At 46.9% G+C, this 16,555-nt stretch overlaps 1 pseudogene; it reads left to right on the forward strand.

Moving 5' to 3' along the window:
* LOC141051430 (uncharacterized) overlaps window positions 1–16,555 on the forward strand; it is a 162,120-nt pseudogene that overhangs the window by 73,694 nt on the left and 71,871 nt on the right.

Raw genomic sequence — 16,555 nt, forward strand, 5'->3', positions numbered from 1 at the left:
GCTTTGCAAGTCCTAAAAGCATCAGAACATCAGAAAGTGGCAAAATTGAAAAAGAAATGTCCTCAATGTGCACCAAGGTGAAGAGTTACCTTCTCTGTCCGGTATTATATAAGACCACCAGGAATTGCAGATCCTTTTGTGGAGAATTAGCTTCGGATACTTCCGCAAGGATACAAAATATATTTTAATGGTTTTCACCATAGAGAATCATGAAATTCTGTGCTGCTGAGGAATCAAAACCAGCAACGGGCGAGCACATGCGAGTGTCGCCTCCACGTATCCTTTCCCGCAACGTGGGACATGATGCCGGACTTAGCCCTGACCACCCTAAGGTATTGAAACCCTAGGCTGTACAGAGGCACAAGTATTGTCCGTGCTGCCCCCACTGCACCACCAATGCTAGACTGTGGTGTTGCAAGGCGGCGGATGGTCCCTCTCCTCATCCCTTGGAGGGAAAGATGGAGCTAGGGTGCACGGTCGGGCGCCAGCATGCGCCCACGCGGCGGTAGCGCTCGGCAGTGCATGTCCTGACAGGCCTCTGTTTTTTGGCCCCATGTTCAAGTGGGCACCGTAAATTTAGTCCCCGGCTTCTGCCGGTACTAGGCCGCGGGTGGAAGCCCTGCCCCGTGACGCGTGTACTTCCAGCAGACCCGCTCCTGGAGCCTCGGGCGGGTGCCGAAAAATTTAGTCCCCTGCTTCAGCCGACGCTAGCCCTCGAGCAGGAGCTCGGCCCATATGACGTCACTGGTGGCGCCTTCTCTCCCTGCAGGACCGCCCACACGCCGAGGCGCACTCTTTTGAAAAGGGTGCAGCAGTTCGGCAGGCTGGATGCCTAAAGGGGGATCCAGGACTGGGCACAGGACTGGGGTAAGTGCTACCCAGATGGAGGAAGGCCACCCTCTGTTTTTTTGTCAGAGGCTAAGCAGTAGAACCCCGCAGGCATATCACCTAGCAGGGCCACCATGTCCAGAGCAGCTAAGACGCATACGTTTCTGTATGCTGAGTGCACCTCCTATCGGTCCAACTTCCCACATGCAAAATTCTGTGAAGTCTGGGAGTCCGAACGTGCCCAGGAGCCCACCCCTGCGACCACCCGGAATGGGCTCTGTCTCTGTCGCAGTCCATGGCTTCACTTACGAGAGCAATCGAGTCCCTTCAAGCCCCAGATAGGGGCAGGGATAGCGGCTCGCCTGTCTTAGAGAGGTCCTCCACCTCACAAGAGCCTCCGGCCTGCAGGGGCCGCTCTCTCACAAGGCAGACGCGGGGGAAACGAACCCACACAGCATCTCCCGGTCCGTCCGGTGCCTCGGCATCCGTGAGCTCTGCCTCTCGCCAGTAGTCGATAACGAGCAGAACTCTGATTACGACTCGGACGAGCCCCTTGTCTTAGTTTCTCCGGGTCACCTGGAAACAGTGGATATCCTTATCGAGGCATGAAACAGACCCTGGGGTTGACAATGAATCCACCCTGGCCTCGGGGCACAGGGGGTCATTTAAGCTGGTCAAGCGGCCTCATAACAGTATTTGTCGCCCACCCTGGGTTTAATGACACAGGAAACGGACAGACAGGCGTTTCTTAGGCCAGAAAGCGCTTGAGGAGATACCTGTTGGCTCTTGATCTCTGTAAGACGGGTGGAATCCCCGACGGTAGATCCATCCATGTCGCGCTTGGCCTCTAAAGCCCTGTTGTGCGTACCTAATGGTTCCTCTATCAAGGATCCCACTGACCGTCTCAGAGAGCCTGGCTTGCTCAGTGTTTGACGCGTCGGGTTCAGTCTCTCCCTCGTTCGCAGCAAATTGGGTAGCTAAGGCCATGGGCTCTTGGTCTGAATCATTAAATAGAGCCTTGCAGGGTATGGACCTGCCTGCGGAGGTAGCAAATATTGCTAATCAGATTGCATTGGCCGCAGACTACTTTATTAATGCGTCTTTGGATGCGGCTAGCTGCGCAGCGCTCGCTGCCGCAAATGCAATTTCTATTAAGAGGGGCTCTGTGGTTGAGGACTTGGTGTGCAGATTCAACCTCCAAGAAGTCCTTTAACTTCTTTACCTTATCGGAGCGGCCACCTATTTGGGTGCCACCGGCCATTCTAGGCTGAGCGTGGCTGCATTTGCCTCTTTGGTGAAAGTTTGGATCAGCTTATCTCTGACTCCATAGGTGGCAGGAGCAGTTTTCTCCCTCAATAAGGGGTTAAACACCTTTCGCAACCCCGGGTGGGCTTCAGCAACCAACCCCGCCGTTACAGGTCACCCCAACCAGGACAGAGATCATCAAGTCTCATATAGAGCCAACCCATTGGAGAGAATGCGATCCCAACAGCCCAGATCAAGGGGACCTAGGTCTCAACGATCTTCAGCCAAATGACTTGTGGCAAGTTCCGGGCGACACCAGTAGAGTTGGCGGTCGCCTACTCTGGTTTCACCATGTCTGGCTATCCGTCGTGCGCGACACATGGTTGACGAGGTAGCTATTGAGGGAGGGATAAATTAACCCTTCACGGTTGACAAAGTGATTTCCAAATTAATCCACAAGGCGTTGCTAGCAACTGGGAATGACCAGACGGAGACGTGTGCCTCTGTATGGGAGGATCAAGGCAGATCACTAACCCCGTTTATTATGTCACCTTTTTATAGTATTTTGCTTAATTATACAAAATACTCAGCTACCAATAGCATCGTCGTAATACATTTACTTTATAAGCCAATAGTATTGCAAGAAAATCGGAATATATCCCTAGTTACGTGACGTAGAGAATAGAACAATAGCACATTCTTCAGGGTCTCGTATCTCATATCTTGTTCAAACTGGAACAGTCTGGTTTCATAACAACCGTGAACTTTCCCCTAGTTAAGTTACAAAATTTAACTCATAAACAACAAAATGGCGTCGCAAGCACAAAAATGGAGTCTTTGAGAACGAGATGTCCCGTACATCTGAATACTGTACTTCACATGGGTAAGGGGCTGGTACCCTCGGGGTACAAGTTAGACTTTATCACACAGCCCCCAAGATGATTTTTTTGCTTTTTCGTCCTTCCAAAATGGAATCCCGGGCACAGGCCCTGTTCAAGGCCATAGAATTGCTCCGGCAAAACGGTGGTCATCCCCGTACCAGAAAAAGAAAGTTGGCAGGGTTTCTATTCCAACCTGTTCACGGCCCCCGAAAGGGACGGGGCTGTCACGCCCATTCTGGACCTTAAGCTTCTGAACAGTTTTGTCAGGGTCAGAAATTTCTACGCTTCGCTATCAACGGCCTACACTTGCAGCTCGCAGCTCTCCCCTTCGGGCTACCTACCACCCCCGGAGTGTTCACAGGGGTCAGGGCGTTCGTCATAGCCATCCTGCACTCCCGGGGCATTGTCGTCTTGCTTCATTTGGATGACCTCTTGATCAGGGGCCCTTCATATTGTGCATGTGAGGAGAGCATCAACGCTAGATACTCTTGCCTGCTTAGGGTGGTTGGTCAACCTGAAGAAATCATCCCCGGTCCCAGCTCAGAGGAGTTCCCTTTTAAGGATGATCTTCGGCACCTCCCGAAGGTTGGTAATCCTCCCTCGAGACAAAGCCCTAGCTCTTCGGCAAGGAGTCCAAATACTTCGCCAGTCAGTCCCTCACACCATTCATCTTTGCATGAGGGTCTTAGGGAAGAGAGTGGCAGCAACGGGAGCAATTCCGTTTGTCCAAACTCCATCCTCGCCCCCTGCAGCACGCCCTTTTGGCATCATGGGACAAGAACCCGTTCTCACTCTACCACCAGTGCCGGTTGTCCAGGCAGGTCAGACAGGCACTTGGATGGAGGACAGTCAGTTCCTCCCGTCTTCAGGGGAAACCCTTTCCCCCGGACTATGGATTGGTGGTCACAACCGACGCCGGTCTCCTCGGCTACTGAGTTTTTTTCACCATCATGCGACCCAGGGACGGTGGTCGCCACAGGGGGCACGCATCCCAATCAGCTTGTTAGAGATTCGAGCAATCCGGCTGGCTTCGCAACGTTTTCATCATCCTCTAGCAGGCCGCCCCGTCTGGATTCAATCGGACAACGCCACGGCCGTGGCTAACATATATCACCAGGGGAGCACCCGCAGCAAAGCAGCCATGCACGAGGTGAGGCACATCCCTCACTGGGCGTAGAAAGCTGGGCGGCAGACTTCCTCAGCCAGCAGGGTCTTGTGTCCAGGGAATGGTCACTACACCCCGAGATTTTCCGGCAAATATGCCGATGTTGGGGAACGCTGGACGTGGACCTGACGGTCTCCGGGGTAGGCGCCAAGGTGGGCGCGTTGGTCGCCTCGGTCCCGGGACCCGCAGGCAATCACCGGGAATGCGATGGTTCTGCCATTGAACCAGTATTCGCCTCCCATACCTATTTCCCCCGCTGCCACCACTCCCAAGGATCATCAAGAGGATCAAGGCAGAAGGAGGTTCCAGTGGTGCTACTGGCCCCAGATTGACCTCGGCGGGCGTACTACGCAAACCTGGTGCAGCTACTCGCTGACGTTCCCTGGCGACTGCCAAAGCGCCCAGACCTACCTTCCCAGGTCCCAATCTACCACCCGAACCCAGGGGCCCTGTGTTTGACGGCTTAGCCGTTGAATCTTGGGATTCTGACCTAGGCTGGGTTCGGACGCAATGTGGTTACTACAATGCTTCGTGCACAGAAGCCCGCCTCAGCACATATTTTCCACCACACCTAGAGGATTGTCTTTTTCATGGTGTCAGGACCACGGTCGTTCTCCACTGAGATTATCTATTGCCATATTTTGGCGTTTTTTTCCCAGTCTGGCCTGGACTCGGGTTTAGCTCCACATTCCCTTAGGAGACTGATATCTGCCTTCTTCATCCTGTTTCAGCGCAGAATCGCTACCAGTCTGCAGGTATAGACCTTCAGCCAGGGGGTCTCACACTTGGTACCCCCCTATAGGACCCCTCGGGACACCTGGGACCTTAACCTGGTCCTAAGCATTCTGCAGGGAGCTATATTCAATCCACTACAAGATGTCTCTTCGACTTACCTTCCCTGGAAGGTGGTGTTCCTCGTGGCGATAACATCAATCAGGCGGGTCCCGGAGCTGGCAGATCTATCTTGCCGAGCTCCGTTCCTGATATCTCACAAGGAGAAGGTGGTTCTTAGGCCAGCTCCCCCTTTTCTGCCGAAGGTTGTTTCCTCATTTCGTTTTAATGAGGATATTTTAGCCTTGTCCTCCTCTTTCCGGGCACCAGTACACCGGGTGGAAAAGGTTCTTCATATGTTAAATCTGGGGAGAGCTCCCAAGAGGTACGTGTCACGGATGGCATCCTTTCGTCAGACAGACACGCTGTTCGTGCTCCCTGAGGGTCGCAGGAGGGGACTTGCTGCCTCAAGTGCGACCATAGCCAGGTGGATTCGGCTGACGATTCAGGAATCCTACCGCTTCGGAGGCGCAGCTGTGCCAGCAGAGATCAGAGCGCACTCAACTCAACCAGTGGGCGCCTCTTGGGCTCTTCGGCACCAGGCATCGGCGGAGCAGGTATGCAAGGCAGCAACCTGGTCCAGCCGGCACACATTCTCCAAACATTACAAATGTCCATACGCTGGCTTCATCAGAGGCAGCCTTGGTAAAAAGATTCTCCACACCGCACCTTTACACAGTAGATGTGTGTAGCTTGGACCGGTGAGTCGACTCTCCACCCAGGGACTGCTTTAGGACGTCCCACTGTCCTGTGTCCCCCAATGAGGCGAAGGAGAAACATGGATTTTTGTGATAACTCACCGTAAAATCCTTTTCTCCAAGACGCTCATTGGGGGACACAGCACCCACCCTGTTAGCAAATTGGCTCCTTTTTGTTTATTAATAGATACAGTGCCTACAAGTAGTATTCAACCCCCTGCAGATTTAGCAGGTTTACACATTTGGAATTAACTTGGCATTGTGACATTTGGACTGTAGATCAGCCTGGAAGTGTGAAATGCACTGCAGCAAAAAAGAATGTTATTTCTTTGTTTAATTTTTTTTTAAATTGTGAAAAGTTTATTCAGAGGGTCATTTATTATTCAACCCCTCAAACCACCAGAATTCTGTTTGGTTCCCCTAAAGTATTAAGAAGTATTTCAGGCACAAAGAACAATGAGCTTCACATGTTTGGATTAATTATCTCTTTTTCCAGCCTTTTCTGACTATTTAAGACCCTCCCCAAACTTGTGAACAGCACTCATACATGGTCAACATGGGAAAGACAAAGGAGCATTCCAAGGCCATCAGAGACAAGATCGTGGAGGGTCACAAGGCTGGCAAGGGGTACAAAACCCTTTCCAAGGAGTTGGGCCTACCTGTCTCCACTGTTGGGAGCATCATCCGGAAGTGGAAGGCTTATGGAACTACTGTTAGCCTTCCACGGCCTGGACAGCCTTTGAAAGTTTCCTCCCGTGCCGAGGCCAGGCTTGTCCGAAGAGTCAAGGCTAACCCAAGGACAACAAGGAAGGAGCTCCGGGAAGATCTCATGGCAGTGGGGACATTGGTTTCAGTCAATACCATAAGTAACGTACTCCACCGCAATGGTCTCCGTTCCAGACGAGCCCGTAAGGTACCTTTACTTTCAAAGCGTCATGTCAAGGCTCAACTACAGTTTGCTCATGATCACTTGGAGGACTCTGAGACAGACTGGTTCAAGGTTCTCTGGTCTGATGAGACCAAGATCGAGATCTTTGGTGCCAACCACACACGTGACGTTTGGAGACTGGATGGCACTGCATATGATCCCAAGAATACCATCCCTACAGTCAAGCATGGTGGTGGCAGCATCATGCTGTGGGGCTGTTTCTCAGCCAAGGGGCCTGGCCATCTGGTCCGCATCCATGGGAAGATGGATAGCACGGCCTACCTGGAGATTTTGGCCAAGAACCTCCGCTCCTCCATCAAGGATCTTAAGATGGGTCGTCATTTCATCTTCCAACAAGACAACGACCCAAAGCACACAGCCAAGAAAACCAAGGCCTGGTTCAAGAGGCAAAAAATCAAGGTGTTGGAGTGGCCTAGTCAGTCTCCTGACCTTAACCCAATTGAAAACTTGTGGAAGGAGCTCAAGATTAAAGTCCACATGAGACACCAAAGAACCTAGATAACTTGGAGAAGATCTGCATGGAGGAGTGGGCCAAGATAACTCCAGAGACCTGTGCCAGCCTGATCAGGTCTTATAAAAGACGATTATTAGCTGTAATTGCAAACAAGGGTTATTCCACAAAATATTAAACCTAGGGGTTGAATAATAATTGACCCACACTTTTATGTTTAAAATTTATTAAAATTTAACTGAGCAACATAACTTTTTGGCTTGTAAGATTTACGCATCTGTTAATAAATCCTGCTCTTGTGTGAAGTTTGAAGGCTCTAACTTATTTGCATCTTATCAAACCTGCTAAATCTGCAGGGGGTTGAATACTACTTGTAGGCACTGTATTTATGATACCAGGTGGGTTTTCTAGACGGGCTGTTACCTGCATTGAGGCTGATTTTGTCTTGTAGATCTTGTAGATTTCCTACTGCTTTTGCACCGAACTGATTCCGCCTGCAATCGAGGCGAGGGTGTATACTGCGGAGGAGGAGCTAACCTTTTTTTCATTCACTTAGTGTCAGCCTCCTGGCGGCAGTAGCATACTCCCACTGTCCTGTGTCCCCAACTAAGTGTCTCGGAGAAAAGGATTTTACGGTGAGTTATCACAAAAATCCATGTTTTGCTGCTGCATCACACTGTTGACTCATGTGATCTATTAGTATACCCAAGTCTTTTTCACATGTGCTGTTGCTTAGTTCTATTCCTCCTATTATATAAATGTAATTTTCGTTTTTCTTGCCCAGATGTAGAATTTTGCATTTCTCCCTGTTAAATACCATTCGATTAGTTACTGCCCATTGTTAAAGCTTCTCTAGATCCTTCTGAACCCTTTCTCTGTCTTCTCTAGTGTTAGCTATCTCTTATTGTTGTTTATTTATAAAGCACCATTGGTTCCATGGTGCTGTACATGAGAAGGGGTTACATACAAATTACAGATATCACTTACAGTAAGCAAACTAACAGTCACAGACTGATATAGAGGGGAGAGAGGACCCTGCCCTTTTGGGCTTACATTCTACAGGATGGTGGGGAAGGAGACAGTAGTTTGGGAGGTTGCAGCAGCTCCAGTGGTGGTGAGGCAGTAGCTCCAGTTGTGGTGAGGATCATTGCAGGCTGTAGGCTTTCCTGAAGAGGTGGGTTTTTTGGGGCGAAGAATTCCAGAGAATTCGGGAGAAGTCTTGGAGGCGGTTGGGTGAGGAGTGAATAAGTGTGGAGGAGAGAAGGAGGTCTTGGGAGAGGTCTTGGGAGGACTGGAGATTACGTGAGGGAAGATATCGGGAGATTAGTTCAGAGATATATGGAGGAGACAGGTTGTAGATGGCCTTGTAGGTCAGTATTAGTAATTTTGAGGGAATGGGAGCCAGTGAAGAAATTTGCAGAGGGGCGGAGGAGTAGCGAGGAGAGAGATGGATTAGTCGGGCGGCAGAGTTAAGGATGGACTGGAGAGGTGCGAGTATGTTAGCAGGGAGGCCACAGAAAAGGATATTGCAGTAGTCGAGGCAGGAGTTGATGAGAGCATGCACAAGCATTTTAGTAGATTGAGGGTTGAGGAAGGGACGGGTTCTGGAAATATTTTGAGCTGGAGGCGACAGGAGATAGAGAGAGCTTGGATGTGTGGTTTGAAGGACAGGGCAGAGTCAAGGGTTACTCCGAGGCAGTGGACCTCCAGTACTGGGGAAAGCGTGATACTGTCAATTGTTATAGACAGGTCGGATAAGGAAGATCTGTGAGATGGAGGAAAGATGATCAGTTCAGATTTGTCCACATTGAATTTGAGGAAGCGAGAGGAGAAGGAGGAGGATATGGCTGATATACACTCCGGGATTCTGGAGAGCAGAGAGGTGACATCTGGGCCTGAGAGGTAGATATGAGTGTCATCAGCATAAAGGTGGTACTGGAATCCTTGGGACTTTGAGTTGCCCCAGGCCAAGTGTATAGATTGAGAAGAGTAGGGGTCCTAAGACAGAGCCTTGGGGGACTCCGAGGGAGAGAGAGTGGGATGAGGAGTTAGTGTGGGAGTGGGAAACGCTGAATGTGCAGTTGGAATGGTATGAGGAGATCCAGGATAAGACGAGGTCTTTGATGCCAAAGGAGGAGAGGATCTGCAGTAGGAGGCAGTGGTCAACTGTGTCGAAAGCAGAGGACAGGTCTAGACGGAGGAGTATAGAGTATTGTCTGTTTGCTTTGGCTGTAAGTCGGTAATTTTGGTCAGGGCTGTCTCAGTGGAATGATGGGGACGGAAACCAGATTGTAGATTGTCAAAGAGAAAGTTAGATGAGAGGTGGGAGGAAAGTTCAAATGGGGATCAGTAACTTCTTGCACTCCATCTGCTGTCAAACTACAACTCCCAGCTCGCTGGGAATTCGGGAAGTTGTCGTCTTTTCACAATACCTGGATTGTCAAAAGTTGCTGATATCTGTTTTGTGAGGAGGCATGTACCAGGATGGACCGAGATAAAGCTGTCGGTTGTGTATCTGGATGTATAATAGGCGTTGGATACTGTACCACATATAAAAGCTTGATACATAAAATGAGAATGCAGCTCGCTCTCTCAGGAAGACAACCAAAGTCCTTGCCGCTCATAAGGGAAATTACATCATAGATTCTGGCTCGGGCTCCTCTTATTCTTTGGGAAGTCAGATGGCCGTATAACTCTGATGTGGACTGCAACGTAATACTCGGACTGGCTGATGGCTCTCCCGACTGAGATAGCTACATGGAAATACATGCTGTCACACTTGGGTCAGTAGAGCCGCCGGTCAGTCCGAGCTTTGCATTGCGATCCTTGTCCGCGTTAAACAGCTGTCTGACCCTTCCAGTTGTCAGCTTATTTTTGTACATTGCTTTATGAATATTATTTTACTTACACATGACTTTATTTGATATTTTTTGTATAACTAGGAAAAAGAAAACCCATCTTGATTTATTGACTGCTCATAGATGCTTTGCTCGCCGTCTGGATGTTACACATAGAATTAGTAAACCAACAAATAATTTGTAGATTGTTTTTTTCTTTTTCCAGGTGAAGACCATAAAAAAAATTACCACAATAATCTCCTTTTACCTATTCACGTTAAAGTTGAAGATAATGAAACTCCAATTGATGAAAAAAGAACTGAACCCAAAGTGGATAAAACTTCTAGAAGTTCTAAATGTGGAAAAGATTTAAAAAAAAAGTCAAACCTTTCCTTGAACAAGAGCATTAACAAAGATGTGAATTCATTCCCATGTTCGGAATGTCGGAGACGGTTTCCCCATCCAACACTTCTCGCTGAGCATCAGAAAATTCACACAAGAGAAAAGCCGTTTCCATGCTCGGAATGTGGGAAGCGTTTTCTCTATCAATCACTTCTTGCTATCCATCAGAGAGTCCACACAGGGGAGAAGCCATTTTCATGCTCGGAATGTGGGAAACGGTTTACCCGTAAATCGCAATTAGACGATCATGTAAGAACCCACACAGGGGAGAAGCCTTTTGTATGCACAGAATGTGGAAAATGTTTCCGCCGTAAAACCTATTTGGTCGATCATGTAAGAACGCACACAGGAGAGAAACCGTTTTCATGCTTACAATGTGGAAAAAGTTTTTCCCAGAGATATTCTCTAACTCAACATCAAAGACATCACACGGGGGTGAAGCCATATTCTCGTCTTGAACATTGTATAGATTTTAAACAAAACTCAGGTCTTCTTGGAAATCTGGGAACTCCCGCAGGGCAGAGGCCTTTAGCTCCGAATGTGGGAACTATTTTAGTAATAAATCAGCCCCTGTGGTACGTCTAAGAATTTACCAAGGGCAGAAGCCATTTTCATGTTCACAATGTACGAAATGTTTTGATTATAAAGTTTTTGCCAGACGTCGGAGAGCTCACATGGGTGAAGAATGTAGAAAGTGTTTGACCTAGAAAGCCATTCTTGCCAGACATCAGAATAGGATCAGATTCACACTAGAGATTACTTTATTATCAAGCTTCTAATCTGACAAATCGCACGGATTTTACAACGAAAAGATAGGCTAAGTTCACATTAAAATGTTGCCGTGCCGTCCGCGGGCGCGTCAAAATGACGCATCCGCATGTCCTACGTACCCAATGTTAGAGATAGGTATGCAGGATGCATGCCGAAATATGCAGAATTAGGCGGGGCTTAACGGAGGAAGTACGCAGCCCTCCGCAGAATAGCAAATTGCAAAAATAAAAAAGTTCATACTCTGGAAAATGCACGTTTTTGTAAAATTTGAGAGCAGCTTTAATTCCTCTTGGATGATTTCAGGAGAAATTGCAGCAGAATCTCGCTCCTCCTTTCTCCACAAAACCTTTGAGCACCAACTATCATCTTCTATCTCAGTACTGCGAAGATCTGTCTTTACTGAATACAGATTTTTTTTTTTACCCACAAATTGAGAATGAATGATCTGTCCTGAAGGAGAAAGAAGCGGATTTCTCGAATAAGATATTTATAAGGTTGTTTATTTTTATGTGTAATATTGCTTTATGAAATAAAAATTAAATCAACCCCTAACCGCCAATGCCTTTTTCCCCTTCCAGACAAAGCTCTATATTTGAAATATGACATGTGTCACTTTGATTTTGAGATTATTTAACTACTTTCTAACATCTGACGTAATGCTCCGTCCATGTGACCTGGGCCTGTTTGACCTTAGACGGATCATTACGTCATCGCGATCGCCGTCGAGTGTCAGCTCATTCTCACTGCTGACATCCGACACTAGGTGCCAGGAGCGGTCACACACCGCTCCCGGCACTTTAACCCCCGAAATGCTGTGATCGAACACGATCGCAGCATTCCGGAAGCCGGCACAGGGCTGACAGCCCCACTGCCTTTGGATTGGAGACCCTGCGGCATGACGTGGGGTCCCGATCGTTGCCATGGTGACCCAATGTCATCATGACGACATCCGGGTCACCAGAGCTAGGAAACTTGTTGATCATGCGCCGTGCTTGATCAGCAAGTCTCCGTGTCAGTGCAGCACTGACAACTTCCATGGCATGCAGATGCTGCTTCATCAGCATGCTGTAGAAGCGATCAGCCTGCAAAAGATGATTGTCCAATAGTGGGACAAAGCAAAAAAAAGTTAGAAAAATAAAAAAATAAATTTTTTTTAAAATAATTGTAAAAATATATAAAAAAAATTAAAGTAATAAAAAATCCATATATATATTCTATCACTAAATAAATATTTGAATGAAAAAAAAATCTAACAATAAAAGTACACATATTTGGTATCGCCGCGTCTGCAACAACCCGACCTATAAAACTGTCCCACTAGTTAACCCCTTTAGTGAACACCATAGAAAAAACATGGAAAAAAACAATGCTTTATCATCATACCGCCGAACAAAAAGTGGAATAACGCGATCAAAAATACAGATATAAATAAGCATGGTACCGCTGAAAACGTCATCTTGTCCCGCAAAAAACAAGCCGCCATACAGCTCCATCAGCGGAAAAATAAAAAAAAAGTTATAGCTCTCAGAATAAAGTGATGCAAAAATTATTTTTTAATATAAAATAGTTTTTATTGTATAAAAGCTGCAAAAGCTGTAATCGTACTGACCCAAAGAATTAAACTGCCCTATCAATTTTGCCACACACGGAACGGTATAAACTCCCCCCCAAAGAAATTCATGAATTGCTGCTTTGTATTCATTCTGCATCCCAAATATCGGAATAGAGAGCGATCAAAAAATGTCATGTGCCTGAAAATGGTACCATTAAAATGTCAACTCGTCCCGCAAAAAACAAGACCTCACATGACTCAGTGGGTCAAAATATGGGAAAATTATAGCTCTCAAAATGTGGTGATGCAAAAACTGTTTTTTGCAATAAAAAGCATCTTTTAGCGTGTGACAGCTGCCAAACATAAAAACCTGCTATAACTCCTCTTTCACACGTCCTGATATTTCCGGTACCGGAGATGTCAGTGTCAGAGTGTGTGATACTTGCGGAACACGTGTGGCATGCATGTGCCGAATCAGTACCACATGGTTGAGCGGCAGGGAAGAAGCATTACAGCAAGTGCTGTTCCCCGGCGCCAGGTGCTGAACACCGCTCTCATCATTCTCCTCTGCTCTGCCAGCGATCGGCGCGAGCAGGAGAGAATGATGAGAGTTACATTTTAATAATAAAAGAGAGAGCAGGCAGCGGCTGATGGGACTATTACTTCCATCAGCCTACCTGTGCTGCCGCTACTAATAGTGACAGCAGGAGCGGTGGATGAGAGTATTCATCTGCCGCTCCTGCGCTGTAACTAAATACGGTAATTAAAAAAAATGGTGTGGGTTCCCCCCCTATTTTTGATAACCAGCCAGACAAAACTCACAGCTGGGGGCTGCAACCCTCAGCTGTCAGCTTCAGCAAGGCTGGTTATCAAGAATAGAGGGGTCCCCATGCTGTTTTTTAAATTATTTAAATAAATAAAACGACATGGGGTACTCCCTATTTTTGATAACCAGCCTTGCTAAAGCTCACAGCTGAGGGCTGATATTCTCAGGCTGGTAAAGGACCATGGAAATTGACCCCCCAGCCTATAAATATACAACCCGCAGCTGCCCAGAAAAGGCACATCTATTAGATATGCTAATTCTGGCGCTTTACCCTTCTCTTCCCACTTGCCATGTAGCAGTGACAAGTGGGGTAATATTTGTGGGGTTGATGTCACCTGACAATACAAAGGTGACATCAAGCCCACTGCTTAGTAATGGAGAGGCGTCTATAAGACACCTATCCATTACTAATCCTATAGTTGCATTGTAAATAAAGACACGGGCAGAATAAAGTCCTTTATTTGAAAAAATGACAGACTCCTTTATTATTCTCAATGAAACTATACTTGCTCCATCACCTAATTTCAGAGAAGCCCTCGATCTCCTGTGATAAAAATAAAATAATAAACCAACAATATACCATACCTGTCCGTCGTTCTGTCCTATGCAGTAATCCATGTCTGGGGGATAGTTTTGAACCTGGACGGTGCCAAGATGCGACCGTCCCAGCTGAAAACCCACTGGTGACTGAGCTGCTGGGAATGCAGCATCAGTGACGGGGGTGACGTCATAGAGGTTATCTCAGGTCCACTGAGCTCCGTTCCCAGCTGGGCTGAGCTGCGATGAGATCCGGTGAGATGCTGCAGCTCAGCCCAGCTGGAAACAGAGCCCAGTGACCGGAGGTTACCTCTGTGACGTCACCCCTGTATTTAGTGTTATTTCAAATAAGACTTTATTCTGGCTGCGTCTTTATTTAACATAAACAAAAAAAAGTGGTTTGGTACCGTGTTAGCCAGTAGAAAAAAATATATAAAGTGCTCTCAGTGAGAGAAACAAAATGGGAATCTTGTGGGTGTGATACCTTTCAATGGCTAACAAATAATAGTAAATGATGTTACAAAGCAAGCTTTCAGTCTCCAAAGCTTGCTTTGTAACATCATTCACTATATTTTGTTAGCTATTAAAAGGTATCACACCCACAAGACTCCTATTTTGTTTCTCTCACTGAGAGCACTTTATATATTTATTTAACATGTAACTATAGGATTAGTAATGGATGGGTGTCTTATAGACGCTTCTCCATTACTAAGCCATGGGCTTAATGCCATCTTACAATACAAAGGTGACATCAACCCCACAACTATTACCCCACTTGCTACCACTTCAGGGCAAGTGGGAAGAGCCGGGCAAAGCGCCTGAATTGGCGCATCTAATAGATGTGCTTTTTCTGGGCAGCTGCGGGCTGGTGTTTTTAGGCTGGGGGCCTATATCAATGGCCCCTTGCCAGCCTGAGAATACCTGCCCCCAACTGTGAGCTGGTTGTCAAAAATAGGGGGGACCCCACGCAGTTTTTTAAATTATTTAAATAATTAAAACAGCGTGGGGACTCCTCTATTCTTGATAACCGGCCTTGCTGAAGCTGATAGCTGAGGGTTGCAGCCCCCAGCTGTGAGTTTTGTTTGGCTGGTTATGAAAAATAGGGGGGAACCCAGGCCGTTTTTTTTTTTCTAATTATTTATTTACAGCGCAGGAGCGGCAGATGAATACTATCCGCTGCTTCTGCTGTCACTGTAGCAGCAGGGGTAGGCTGATGGGAGTAATAGTCCCATCAGCTGCCGCCTGCTGTCTTTTTTATTACTTAAATTTAACTCTCTTCATTCTCCCCTTCATGCGCTGATGCGTGTCACATGGATGACATCCATGCGTGTTATATGTATGCACGTGTGCGGGATGTTTTATGGCCCATGCAGACATTAAAAAATGGACATGTCAGCATGTTTTGCCCATGGACACACGGTCCGTGGAAACACACTGACATGTGCACAGACCCATTCACTTTAATGGGCAAATAGCGCTCCGTCCCTCCTGAGTCTCTCCACATGGCTAAGTAGCACTGTACAGCCACATTTGGGGTATGGCCACATTCTGCAGAAATTGTGGGACAAATTTTGTTGCCATTTTTACCCACTTCTTGTGTGAAAATGTAAAATCTTTGGCTAAAACAAAATTTTACTGGTAAAAATGTAGCTATTTTGTCCTCACTGCCCAATGGTATAAAATTCTGTGACTTACCCATGGTGTCAATATGATCATTGCACCCCTAGATGAATTCATTGAGAGGTGTAGTTCGTCAAATGGGGTCACTTATGGGAAGTTCTGCTGCTTTGGCACCTCATGAGCTCTCCCAGTGGGTCATGGCACCTGCAAACCATAACAGTAAAATCTGGTGCTCCTTCCCTTCCGAGCTCTGCCATGCGCCAAAACAGTGGTTTACCCCGACATATAGGGTATCAGCATACGGACAAATTTCCCAACATCTTTTTGGGTCCAATTTCTCCTGTTACCCTTGGGAAAAAAATTGGGGTCGAAAAGATAATTTTTGTGAAAAAAATATGATTTTTTTTATTTTTAGGGCTCAACGTTATAAACTTCTGTGAAGCACTTGGGGGTTCAAAATGCTCACCACACATCTAGATAAGTTCCTTATGGGGTCTAGTTTCCAAAATGGGGTCTTTTGTGGGGGTTTCCACTGTTTAGGCACATCAGGGGCTCTCCAAACACAACATGTCCGATCTGAATTCCAGCCAATTTTACATTTAAAAGTCAATCGGTGCTCCCTCCCTTCCGAGCTCTGCCATGCGCCCAAACAGTGGTTTTCTGCACATATGGTGTATCAACGTACTCAGGACACATTGCACAACAACTTTTGGGGTCCAATGTCTCCTGTTACCCTTGGTAAAATAAAAAAAAAATTGGATCTGAAGTAAATTTTTTGTGAAAAAAAGTTAAATGTTCATTTTACTGTTAAAATATTCCAAAAATTTCTGTGAAGCACCTGAAGGGTTAATAAACTTCTTGAATGTGGGTTTGAGCACCTTGAGGGGTGCTGTTTTTAGAATGGTGTCATTTTTGGGTATTTACTATCATATAGACTCCTCAAATGTGATGTGGACCCTAAG

This window comes from Dendrobates tinctorius, unplaced genomic scaffold (assembly GCF_039654945.1).
Source record: "Dendrobates tinctorius isolate UK_male_01 unplaced genomic scaffold, ASM3965494v1 ptg000157l, whole genome shotgun sequence".
NCBI lineage: Eukaryota > Metazoa > Chordata > Amphibia > Anura > Dendrobatidae > Dendrobates > Dendrobates tinctorius.